Consider the following 13,022-nt stretch of genomic DNA (forward strand, 5'->3'; position numbering starts at 1 on the left):
GCGGAGATCAGTGCCTCCAAAGGAGACGACGCCTGACTCCTCGTGAAACTTGATAGGAGTCCCAGGATTCCTGTGGCACGTGGAAAGGGACCCTTGGTCTCCCGCCTCAGCTGGAGAGGCGTCCCAATTGCCTTGCCAAGCCTCGAGGAGAATCCCGAGTTGTGTCTCGCAACTAGGCAAGAGTCCTGACGTGGCTGAACAAACACGTGTGTGGAAGGGCCATCCCCGTCATAACTCGAGAATATACCCCAGGTTCCTGCCGCAACTCGAGAAAAACCATGAGACTTCCCCCTCGCCGCGAGATGAGGCCCGATTCCCCTGCACTGCGTGCAGAGCAATTCTGTGTTGCACATCACACATGAAAGGAGCCTTGATTTCCTTCATGGCACTCCAGAGAAACCCTAAGAACACTGTTTCAAGGCTAGAGGGATCCTGAGGGCACTGTAGCAACATGAAAGAGCTCCGTGGACCAAAAATCAACTCGAGATGAGAGGTTAGTCCCTGGCTTCGACTCCAGAGGAATACCACCTTACCACAAGCACCTCAAGAGGAGGCTTCTCTCAGCTCTAGGTATGTGAGAGGGACCCTGAGTTTGTGGCCTCAAGTGGAATGGACACCGTGATGCCCTGACTCGAAATAAGGCCGGATATCCCTGCAGTGACTGGAATGCATGCTCGTCTTGCATCTCCCAAGACGAAAGGGTGTCTGAATCCCCTGTGGAGACCACAGAGAAAGACCTAGTTCCCCACCTCATCGCGACAGGAGGCCTCAAATCCTTTGAAAATTCCAGAGGGATGCGGAGATCAGTGCCTCCAAAGGAGACGATGCCTGACTCCTCGTGAAACTTGATAGGAGACCCAGGATTCCTGTGGCACGTGGAAAGGGACACTTGGTCTCCCGACTCAGCTGGAGAGGCGTCCCAATTGCCCTGCAAAGCCTCGAGGAGAATCCCGAGTTGTCCCTCGCAGCTAAGCAGGAGTCCTGGCGTCGCTGAAGAAACACGTGGGTGGAAGGGCCATCCCCGTCGTAACTCGAGAATATACCCCAGGTTCCCGCCGCAACTCGAGAAAAACCATGAGACTTCCCCCTCGCCGCGAGATGAGGCCCGATTCCCCTGCACTGCGTGCAGAGCAATTCCGTGTTGCACATCACACATGAAAGGAGCCTTGATTTCCTTCATGGCACTCCAGAGAAACCCCAAGAACACTGTTTCAAGGCTAGAGGGATCCTGAGGTCAGTGTAGCAACAAGAAAGAGCTCCGTGGACCAAGAATCAACACGAGATGAGAGGTTAGTCCCTGGCTTCGACTCCTGAGGAATACCACCTTACCACAAGCACCTCAAGAGGAGGCTTCTCTCAGGTGTAGGTATGTGAGAGGGATCCTGAGTTTGCGGCCTCAAGTGGAATGGACACCGCGATGCCCTGACTCTAAATAAGGCCGGATATTCCTGCAGTGACTTGAATGCAGGCTCGTCTTGCATCTCCCAAGACGAAAGGATGTCTGAATCCGCTGTGGAGACCACAGAGAAATACCTAGTTCCCCACCTCATCGCGACCGGAGGCCTCACATCCTTTGAAAACTCCAGAGGTACGCGGAGATCAGTGCCTCCAAAGGAGACGATGCCTGACTCCTCGTGAAACTTGATAGGAGTCCCAGGATTCTTGTGGCACGTGGAAAGGGTCGCTGGTCTCCCGCCTCAGCTGGAGAGGCGTTCCAAATGCCCTGCCAAGCCTCGAGGAGAATCCCGAGTTGTCCCTCGCAACTAGGCAGGAGTCCTGACGTGGCTGAACAAACACGTGGGTGGAAGGGCCATCCCCGTCGTAACTCGAGAATATACCCCAGGTTCCCGCCGCAACTCGAGAAAAACCATGAGACTTCCCCCTCGATGCGAGATGAGGCCCGATTCCCCTGTACTGTGTGCAGAGCAATTCCGTCTTGCACATCACACATGAAAGGAGCCTTGATTTCCTTGATGGCACTCCAGAGAAACGCCAAGAACACTGTTTCAAGGATAGAGGGATCCTGAGGTCACTGTAGCAACACGAAAGAACTCTGTGGACCAAAAATCAACTCGAAAAGAGAGGTTAGTCCCTGGATTCGTCTCCAGAGGAATACCACCTTACCACAAGCACCTCAAGAGGAGGCTTCTCTCAGCTCTAGGTATGTGAGAGGGACCCTGAGTTTGCGGCCTCAAGTGGAATGGACACCGCGATGCCCTGACTCGAAATAAGGCCGGATATCCCTGCAGTGACTTCAATGCAGGCTCGTCTTGCATCTCCCAAGACGAAAGGATGTCTGAATCCCCTGTGGAAAGCACAGAGAAAGACTGAGTTCCCCATCTCATCACGACCGATAGCCTCACATCCTTTGAAAATTCCAGAGGTACGCGGAGATCAGTGCCTCCAAAGGAGACGACGCCTGACTTCTCGTGAAACTTGATAGGAGTCCCAGGTTTCCTGTGGCACTTGGAAAGGGACTCTTGGTCTCCCGCCTCAGCTGGAGAGGCGTCCCAATTGCCCTGACAAGCCTCGAGGAGAATCCAGAGTTGTCCCTCGCAACTAGGCAGGAGTCCTGACGTCGCTGAAGAAACACGTGGGTGGAAGGGCCATCCCCGTCGTAACTCGAGAATATACCCCAGGTTCCCGCCGCAACTCGAGAAAAACCATGAGACTTCCCCCTCGCCGCGAGATGAGGCCCGATTCCCCTGCACTGCGTGCAGAGCAATTCCGTGTTGCACATCACACATGAAAGGAGCCTTGATTTCCTTGATGGCACTCCAGAGAAACCCCAAGAACACTGTTTCAAGGCTAGAGGGATCCTGAGGTCACTGTAGCAACACGAAAGAGCTCCGTGGGCCAAAAATCAACTCGAGATGAGAGGTTAGTCCCTGGCTTCGACTCCAGAGGAATACCACCTTACCACAAGCACCTCAAGAGGAGGCTTCTCTCAGCTCTAGGTATGTGAGAGGGACCCTGAGTTTGCGGCCTCAAGTGGAGTGGACACCGCGATGCCCTGACGCGAAATAAGGCTGGATATCCCTTCAGTGACTTGAATGCAGGCTCGTCTTGCATCTCCCAGGACGAAAGGATGTCTGAATCCCCTGTGGAGACCACAGAGAAAGACCTAGTTCCCCACCTCATCGCGACCGGAGGCCTCACATCCTTTGAAAACTCCAGAGGTACGCGGAGATCAGTGCCTCCAAAGGAGACGATGCCTGACTCCTCGTGAAACTTGATAGGAGTCCCAGGATTCCTGTGGCACGTGGAAAGGGACCCTTGGTCTCCCGCCTCAGCTGGAGAGGCGTCCCAATTGCCTTGCCAAGCCTCGAGGAGAATCCTGAGTTGTGTCTCGCAACTAGGCAAGAGTCCTGACGTGGCTGAACAAACATGTGTGTGGAAGGGCCAGCCCCGTCGTAACTCGAGAATATACCCCAGGTTCCCGCCGCAACTCGAGAAAAACCATGAGACTTCCCCCTCGCCGCGAGATGAGGCCCGATTCCCCTGCAATGCGTGCAGAGGAATTCTGTGTTGCACATCACACATGAAAGGAGCCTTGATTTCCTTCATGGCACTCCAGAGAAACCCCAAGAACACTGTTTCAAGGCTAGAGGGATCCTGAGGTGACTGTAGCAACACGAAAGAGCTCCGTGGACCAAAAATCAACACGAGATGAGACGTTAGTCCCTGGCTTCGACTCCAGAGGAATACCACCTTACCACAAGCACCTCAAGAGGAGGCTTCTCTCAGCTCTAGGTATGTGAGAGGGACCCTGAGTTTGCGGCCTCAAGTGGAATGGACACCGCGATGCCCTGACTCGAAATAAGGCCGGATATCCCTGCAGTGACTGGAATGCAGGCTCGTCTTGCATCTCCCAAGACGAAAGGGTGTCTTAATCCCCTGTGGAGACCGCAGAGAAAGACCTAGTTCCCCACCTCATCGCGACAGGAGGCCTCAAATCCTTTGAAAACTCCAGAGGTACGCGGAGATCAGTGCCTCCAAAGGAGACGATGCCTGACTCCTCGTGAAACTTGATAGGAGACCCAGGATTCCTGTGGCACGTGGAAAGGGACCCTTGGTCTCCCGTCTCAGCTGGAGAGGCGTCCCAATTGCCCTGCAAAGCCTCGAGGAGAATCCCGAGTTGTCCCTCGCAACTAGGCAGGAGTCCTGACGTCGCTGAAGAAACACGTGTGTGGAAGGGCCATCCCCGTCGTAACTCGAGAATATACCCCAGGTTCCCGCCGCAACTCGAGAAAAACCATGAGACTTCCCCCTCGCCGCGAGATGAGGCCCGATTCCCCTGCACTGCGTGCAGAGCAATTCCGTGTTGCACATCACACATGAAAGGAGCCTTGATTTCCTTGATGGCACTCCAGAGAAACCCCAAGAACACTGTTTCAAGGCTAGAGGGATCCTGAGGTCACTGTAGCAACACGAAAGAGCCCCGTGGACCAAGAATCCACACGAGATGAGAGGTTAGTCCCTGGCTTCGACTCCTGAGGAATACCACCTTACCACAAGCACCTCAAGAGGAGGCTTCTCTCAGCTCTAGGTATGTGAGAGGGATCCTGAGTTTGCGGCCTCAAGAGGAATGGACACCGCGATGCCCTGACTCGAAATAAGGCCGGATATCCCTGCAGTGACTTCAAGGCAGGCTCGTCTTGCATCTCCCAAGAAGAAAGGATGTCTGAATCCCCTGTGGAGACCACAGAGAAAGACCTAGTTCCCCACCTCATCGCGACCGGAGGCCTCACATCCTTTGAAAACTCCAGAGGTACGCGGAAATCAGTGCCTCCAAAGGAGACGATGCCTGACTCCTCGTGAAACTTGATAGGAGTCCCAGGATTCTTGTGGCACGTGGAAAGGGACCCTTGGTCTCCCGCCTCAGCTGGAGAGGCGTTCCAATTGCCCTGCCAAGCCTCGAAGAGAATCCCGAGTTGTCCCTCGCAACTAGGCAGGAGTCCTGACGTGGCTGAACAAACACGTGGGTGGAAGGGCCATCCCCGTCGTAACTCGAGAATATACCCCAGGTTCCCGCCGCAACTCGAGAAAAACCATGAGACTTCCCCCTCGATGCGAGATGAGGCCCGATTCCCCTGTACTGCATGCAGAGCAATTCCGTCTTGCACATCACACATGAAAGGAGCCTTGATTTCCTTGATGGCACTCCAGAGAAACCCCAAGAACACTGTTTCAAGGATAGAGGGATCCTGAGGTAACTGTAGCAACACGAAAGAACTCTGTGGACCAAAAATCAACTCAAAAAGAGAGGTTAGTCCCTGGATTCGTCTCCAGAGGAATACCACCTTACCACAAGCACCTCAAGAGGAGGCTTCTCTCAGGTCTCGGTATGTGAGAGGGACCCTGAGTTTGCGGCCTCAAGTGGAATGGACACCGCGATGCCCTGACTCGAAATAAGGCCGGATATCCCTGCAGTGACTTCAATGCAGGCCCGTCTTGCATCTCCCAGGACGAAAGGATGTCTGAATCCCCTGTGGAAAGCACAGAGAAAGACTTAATTCCCCACCTCATCGCGACCGATAGCCTCACATCCTTTGAAAACTCCAGAGGTACGCGGAGATCAGTGCCTCCAAAGGAGACGATGCCTGACTCCTCGTGAAACTTGATAGGAGTCCCAGGATTCCTGTGGCACTTGGAAAGGGACACTTGGTCTCCCACCTCAGCTGGAGAGGCGTCCCAATTGCCCTGCCAAGCCTCGAGGAGAATCCAGAGTTGTCCCTCGCAACTAGGCAGGAGTCCTGACGTCGCTGAAGAAACACGTGGGTGGAAGGGCCATCCCCGTCGTAACTCGAGAATATACCCCAGGTTCCCGCCGCAACTCGAGAAAAACCATGAGACTTCCCCCTCGCCGCGAGATGAGGCCCGATTCCCCTGCACTGCGTGCAGAGCAATTCCGTGTTGCACATCACACATGAAAGGAGCCTTGATTTCCTTGATGGCACTCCAGAGAAACCCCAAGAACACTGCTTCAAGGCTAGAGGGATCCTGAGGTCACTGTAGCAACACGAAAGAGCTCCGTGGGCCAAAAATCAACTCGAGATGAGAGGTTAGTCCCTGGCTTCGACTCCAGAGGAATACCACCTTACCACAAGCACCTCAAGAGGAGGCTTCTCTCAGCTCTAGGTATGTGAGAGGGACCCTGAGTTTGCGGCCTCAAGTGGAATGGACACCGCGATGCCCTGACGCGAAATAAGGCTGGCTATCCCTGCAGTGACTTGAATGCAGGCTCGTCTTGCATCTCCCAAGACGAAAGGGTGTCTGAATCCCCTGTGGAGACCACAAAGAAAGACCTAGTTCCCCACCTCATCGCGACAGGAGGCCTCAAATCCTTTGAAAACTCCAGAGGTATGCGGAGATCAGTGCCTCCAAAGGAGACGATGCCTGACTCCTCGTGAAACTTGATAGGAGACCCAGGATTCCTGTGGCACGTGGAAAGGGACTCTTGGTCTCCCGTCTCAGCTGGAGAGGCGTCCCAATTGCCCTGCAAAGCCTCGAGGAGAATCCCGAGTTGTGTCTCGTAACTAGGCAGGAGTCCTGACGTCGCTGAAGAAACACGTGGGTGGAAGGGCCATCCCCGTCGTAACTCGAGAATATACCCCAGGTTCCCGCCGCAACTCGAGAAAAACCATGAGACTTCCCCCTCGCCGCGAGATGAGGCCCGATTCCCCTGCACTGCGTGCAGAGCAATTCCGTGTTGCACATCACACATGAAAGGAGCCTTGATTTCCTTGATGGCACTCCAGAGAAACCCCAAGAACACTGTTTCAAGGCTAGAGGGATCCTGAGGTCACTGTAGCAACACGAAAGAGCTCCGTGGACCAAAAATCAACTCGAGATGAGAGGTTAGTCCCTGGCTTCGACTCCAGAGGAATACAACCTTACCACAAGCACCTCAAGAGGAGGCTTCTCTCAGCTCTAGGTATGTGAGAGGGATCCTGAGTTTGCGGCCTCAAGAGGAATGGACACCGCGATGCCCTGACTCGAAATAAGGCCGGATATCCCTGCAGTGACTTCAATGCAGGCTCGTCTTGCATCTCCCAAGAAGAAAGGATGTCTGATTCCCCTGTGGAGACCACAGAGAAAGACCTAGTTCCCCACCTCATCGCGACCGGAGGCCTCACATCCTTTGAAAACTCCAGAGGTACGCGGAGATCAGTGCCTCCAAAGGAGACGATGCCTGACTCCTCGTGAAACTTGATAGGAGTCCCAGGATTCTTGTGGCACGTGGAAAGGGACCCTTGGTCTCCCGCCTCAGCTGGAGAGGCGTTCCAATTGCCCTGCCAAGCCTCGAGGAGAATCCCGAGTTGTCCCTCGCAACTAGGCAGGAGTCCTGACGTGTCTGAACAAACACGTGGGTGGAAGGGCCATCCCCGTCGTAACTCGAGAATATACCCCAGGTTCCCGCCGCAACTCGAGAAAAACCATGAGACTTCCCCCTCGATGCGAGATGAGGCCCGATTCCCCTGTACTGCGTGCAGAGCAATTCCGTCTTGCACATCACACATGAAAGGAGCCTTGATTTCCTTGATGGCACTCCAGAGAAACCCCAAGAACACTGTTTCAAGGATAGAGGGATCCTGAGGTAACTGTAGCAACACGAAAGAACTCTGTGGACCAAAAATCAACTCAAAAAGAGAGGTTAGTCCCTGGATTCGTCTCCAGAGGAATACCACCTTACCACAAGCACCTCAAGAGGAGGCTTCTCTCAGCTCTAGGTATGTGAGAGGGACCCTGAGTTTGCGGCCTCAAGTGGAATGGACACCGCGATGCCCTGACTCGAAATAAGGCCGGATATCCCTGCAGTGACTTCAATGCAGGCTCGTCTTCCATCTCCCAGGACGAAAGGATGTCTGAATCCCCTGTGGAAATCACAGAGAAAGACTTAATTCCCCACCTCATCGCGACCGATAGCCTCACATCCTTTGAAAACTCCAGAGGTACGCGGAGATCAGTGCCTCCAAAGGAGACGATGCCTGACTCCTCGTGAAACTTGATAGGAGTCCCAGGATTCCTGTGGCACTTGGAAAGGGACACGTGGTCTCCCACCTCAGCTGGAGAGGCGTCCCAATTGCCCTGCCAAGCCTCGAGGAGAATCCAGAGGTGTCCCTCGCAACTAGGCAGGAGTCCTGACGTCGCTGAAGAAACACGTGGGTGGAAGGGCCATCCCCGTCGTAACTCGAGAATATACCCCAGGTTCCCGCCGCAACTCGAGAAAAACCATGAGACTTCCCCCACGCCGCGAGATGAGGCCCGATTCCCCTGCACTGCGTGCAGAGCAATTCCGTGTTGCACATCACACATGAAAGGAGACTTGATTTCCTTGATGGCACTTCAGAGAAACCCCAAGAACACTGTTTCAAGGCTAGAGGGATCCTGAGGTCACTGTAGCAACACGAAAGAGCTCCGTGGACCAAAAATCAACTCGAGATGAGAGGTTAGTCCCTGGCTTCGACTCCAGAGGTATACCACCTTACCACAAGCACCTCAAGAGGAGGCTTCTCTCAGCTCTAGGTATGTGAGAGGGACCCTGAGTTTGCGGCCTCAAGTGGAATGGACACCGCGATGCCCTGACGCGAAATAAGGCTGGATATCCCTGCAGTGACTTGAATGCAGGCTCGTCTTGCATCTCCCAAGACGAAAGGGTGTCTGAATCCCCTGTGGAGACCACCGAGAAAGACCTAGTTCCCCACCTCATCGCGACAGGAGGCCTCAAATCCTTTGAAAACTCCAGAGGTATGCGGAGATCAGTGCCTCCAAAGGAGACGTTGCCTGACTCCTCGTGAAACTTGATAGGAGACCCAGGATTCCTGTGGCACGTGGAAAGGGACCCTTGGTCTCCCGTCTCAGCTGGAGAGGCGTCCCAATTGCCCTACAAAGCCTCGAGGAGAATCCCGAGTTGTCCCTCGCAACTAGGCAGGAGTCCTGACGTCGCTGAAGAAACACGTGTGTGGAAGGGCCATCCCCGTCGTAACTCGAGAATATACCCCAGGTTCCCGCCGCAACTCGAGAAAAACCATGAGACTTCCCCCTCGCCGCGAGATGAGGCCCGATTCCCCTGCACTGCGTGCAGAGCAATTCTGTGTTGCACATCACACATGAAAGGAGCCTTGATTTCCTTGATGGCACTCCAGAGAAACCCCAAGAACACTGTTTCAAGGCTAGAGGGATCCTGAGGTCACTGTAGCAACACGAAAGAGCTCCGTGGACCAAAAATCAACTCGAGATGAGAGGTTAGTCCCTGGCTTCGACTCCAGAGGAATACCACCTTACCACAAGCACCTCAAGAGGAGGCTTCTCTCAGCTCTAGGTATGTGAGAGGGACCCTGAGTTTGCGGCCTCAAGTGGAATGGACACCGCGATGCCCTGACGCGAAATAAGGCTGGATATCCCTGCAGTGACTTGAAGGCAGGCTCGTCTTGCATCTCCCAAGATGAAAGGATGTCTGAATCCCCTGTGGAGACCACAGAGAAAGACCTAGTTCCCCACCTCATCGCGACCGGAGGCCTCACATCCTTTGAAAACTCCAGAGGTACGCGGAGATCAGTGCCTCCAAAGGAGACGATGCCTGACTCCTCGTGAAACTTGATAGGAGACCCAGGATTCCTGTGGCACGTGGAAAGGGACACTTGGTCTCCCGACTCAGCTGGAGAGGCGTCCCAATTGCCCTGCAAAGCCTCGAGGAGAATCCCGAGTTGTCCCTCGCAGCTAGGCAGGAGTCCTGGCGTCGCTGAAGAAACACGTGGGTGGAAGGGCCATCCCCGTCGTAACTCGAGAATATACCCCAGGTTCCCGCCGCAACTCGAGAAAAACCATGAGACTTCCCCCTCGCCGCGAGATGAGGCCCGATTCCCCTGCACTGCGTGCAGAGCAATTCCGTGTTGCACATCACACATGAAAGGAGCCTTGATTTCCTTCATGGCACTCCAGAGAAACCCCAAGAACACTGTTTCAAGGCTAGAGGGATCCTGAGGTCACTGTAGCAACACGAAAGAGCTCCGTGGACCAAGAATCAACACGAGATGAGAGGTTAGTCCCTGGCTTCGACTCCTGAGGAATACCACCTTACCACAAGCACCTCAAGAGGAGGCTTCTTTCAGCTGTAGGTATGTGAGAGGGATCCTGAGTTTGCGGCCTCAAGTGGAATGGACACCGCGATGCCCTGACTCGAAATAAGGCCGGATATCCCTGCAGTGACTTGAATGCAGGCTCGTCATGCATCTCCCAAGACGAAAGGATGTCTGAATCCGCTGTGGAGACCACAGAGAAATACCTAGTTCCCCACCTCATCGCGACCGGAGGCCTCACATCCTTTGAAAACTCCAGAGGTACGCGGAGATCAGTGCCTCCAAAGGAGACGATGCCTGACTCCTCGTGAAACTTGATAGGAGTCCCAGGATTCTTGTGGCACGTGGAAAGGGTCGCTGGTCTCCCGCCTCAGCTGGAGAGGCGTTCCAAATGCCCTGCCAAGCCTCGAGGAGAATCCCGAGTTGTCCCTCGCAACTAGGCAGGAGTCCTGACGTGGCTGAACAAACACGTGGGTGGAAGGGCCATCCCCGTCGTAACTCGAGAATATACCCCAGGTTCCCGCCGCAACTCGAGAAAAACCATGAGACTTCCCCCTCGATGCGAGATGAGGCCCGATTCCCCTGTACTGTGTGCAGAGCAATTCCGTCTTGCACATCACACATGAAAGGAGCCTTGATTTCCTTGATGGCACTCCAGAGAAACCCCAAGAACACTGTTTCAAGGATAGAGGGATCCTGAGGTCACTGTAGCAACACGAAAGAACTCTGTGGACCAAAAATCAACTCGAAAAGAGAGGTTAGTCCCTGGATTCGTCTCCAGAGGAATACCACCTTACCACAAGCACCTCAAGAGGAGGCTTCTCTCAGCTCTAGGTATGTGAGAGGGACCCTGAGTTTGCGGCCTCAAGTGGAATGGACACCGCGATGCCCTGACGCGAAATAAGGCCGGATATCCCTGCAGTGACTTCAATGCAGGCTCGTCTTGCATCTCCCAAGACGAAAGGATGTCTGAATCCCCGGTGGAAAGCACAGAGAAAGACTGAGTTCCCCATCTCATCACGACCGATAGCCTCACATCCTTTGAAAACTCCAGAGGTACGCGGAGATCAGTGCCTCCAAAGGAGACGACGCCTGACTTCTCGTGAAACTTGATAGGAGTCCCAGGTTTCCTGTGGCACTTGGAAAGGGACTCTTGGTCTCCCGCCTCAGCTGGAGAGGCGTCCCAATTGCCCTGCCAAGCCTCGAGGAGAATCCAGAGTTGTCCCTCGCAACTAGGCAGGAGTCCTGACGTCGCTGAAGAAACACGTGGGTGGAAGGGCCATCCCCGTCGTAACTCGAGAATATACCCCAGGTTCCCGCCGCAACTCGAGAAAAACCATGAGACTTCCCCCTCGCCGCGAGATGAGGCCCGATTCCCCTGCACTGCGTGCAGAGCAATTCCGTGTTGCACATCACACATGAAAGGAGCCTTGATTTCCTTGATGGCACTCCAGAGAAACCCTAAGAACACTGTTTCAAGGCTAGAGGGATCCTGAGGTCACTGTAGCAACACGAAAGAGCTCCGTGGGCCAAAAATCAACTCGAGATGAGAGGTTAGTCCCTGGCTTCGACTCCAGAGGAATACCACCTTACCACAAGCACCTCAAGAGGAGGCTTCTCTCAGCTCTAGGTATGTGAGAGGGACCCTGAGTTTGCGGCCTCAAGTGGAGTGGACACCGCGATGCCCTGACGCGAAATAAGGCTGGATATCCCTTCAGTGACTTGAATGCAGGCTCGTCTTGCATCTCCCAAGATGAAAGGATGTCTGAATCCCCTGTGGAGACCACAGAGAAAGACCTAGTTCCCCACCTCATCGCGACCGGAGGCCTCACATCCTTTGAAAACTCCAGAGGTACGCGGAGATCAGTGCCTCCAAAGGAGACGATGCCTGACTCCTCGTGAAACTTGATAGGAGTCCCAGGATTCCTGTGGCACGTGGAAAGGGACCCTTGGTCTCCCGCCTCAGCTGGAGAGGCGTCCCAATTGCCTTGCCAAGCCTCGAGGAGAATCCTGAGTTGTGTCTCGCAACTAGGCAAGAGTCCTGACGTGGCTGAACAAACATGTGTGTGGAAGGGCCAGCCCCGTCGTAACTCGAGAATATACCCCAGGTTCCCGCCGCAACTCGAGAAAAACCATGAGACTTCCCCCTCGCCGCGAGATGAGGCCCGATTCCCCTGCACTGCGTGCAGAGCAATTCTGTGTTGCACATCACACATGAAAGGAGCCTTGATTTCCTTCATGGCACTCCAGAGAAACCCCAAGAACACTGTTTCAAGGCTAGAGGGATCCTGAGGTGACTGTAGCAACACGAAAGAGCTCCGTGGACCAAAAATCAACACGAGATGAGACGTTAGTCCCTGGCTTCGACTCCAGAGGAATACCACCTTACCACAAGCACCTCAAGAGGAGGCTTCTCTCAGCTCTAGGTATGTGAGAGGGACCCTGAGTTTGCGGCCTCAAGTGGAATGGACACCGCGATGCCCTGACTCGAAATAAGGCCGGATATCCCTGCAGTGACTGGAATGCAGGCTCGTCTTGCATCTCCCAAGACGAAAGGGTGTCTTAATCCCCTGTGGAGACCGCAGAGAAAGACCTAGTTCCCCACCTCATCGCGACAGGAGGCCTCAAATCCTTTGAAAACTCCAGAGGTACGCGGAGATCAGTGCCTCCAAAGGAGACGATGCCTGACTCCTCGTGAAACTTGATAGGAGACCCAGGATTCCTGTGGCACGTGGAAAGGGACCCTTGGTCTCCCGTCTCAGCTGGAGAGGCGTCCCAATTGCCCTGCAAAGCCTCGAGGAGAATCCCGAGTTGTCCCTCGCAACTAGGCAGGAGTCCTGACGTCGCTGAAGAAACACGTGTGTGGAAGGGCCATCCCCGTCGTAACTCGAGAATATACCCCAGGTTCCCGCCGCAACTCGAGAAAAACCATGAGACTTC

The sequence above is a fragment of the Cervus elaphus genome, unplaced genomic scaffold (genome assembly GCF_910594005.1).
Source record: "Cervus elaphus unplaced genomic scaffold, mCerEla1.1, whole genome shotgun sequence".
In the NCBI taxonomy this organism is placed as follows: domain Eukaryota; kingdom Metazoa; phylum Chordata; class Mammalia; order Artiodactyla; family Cervidae; genus Cervus; species Cervus elaphus.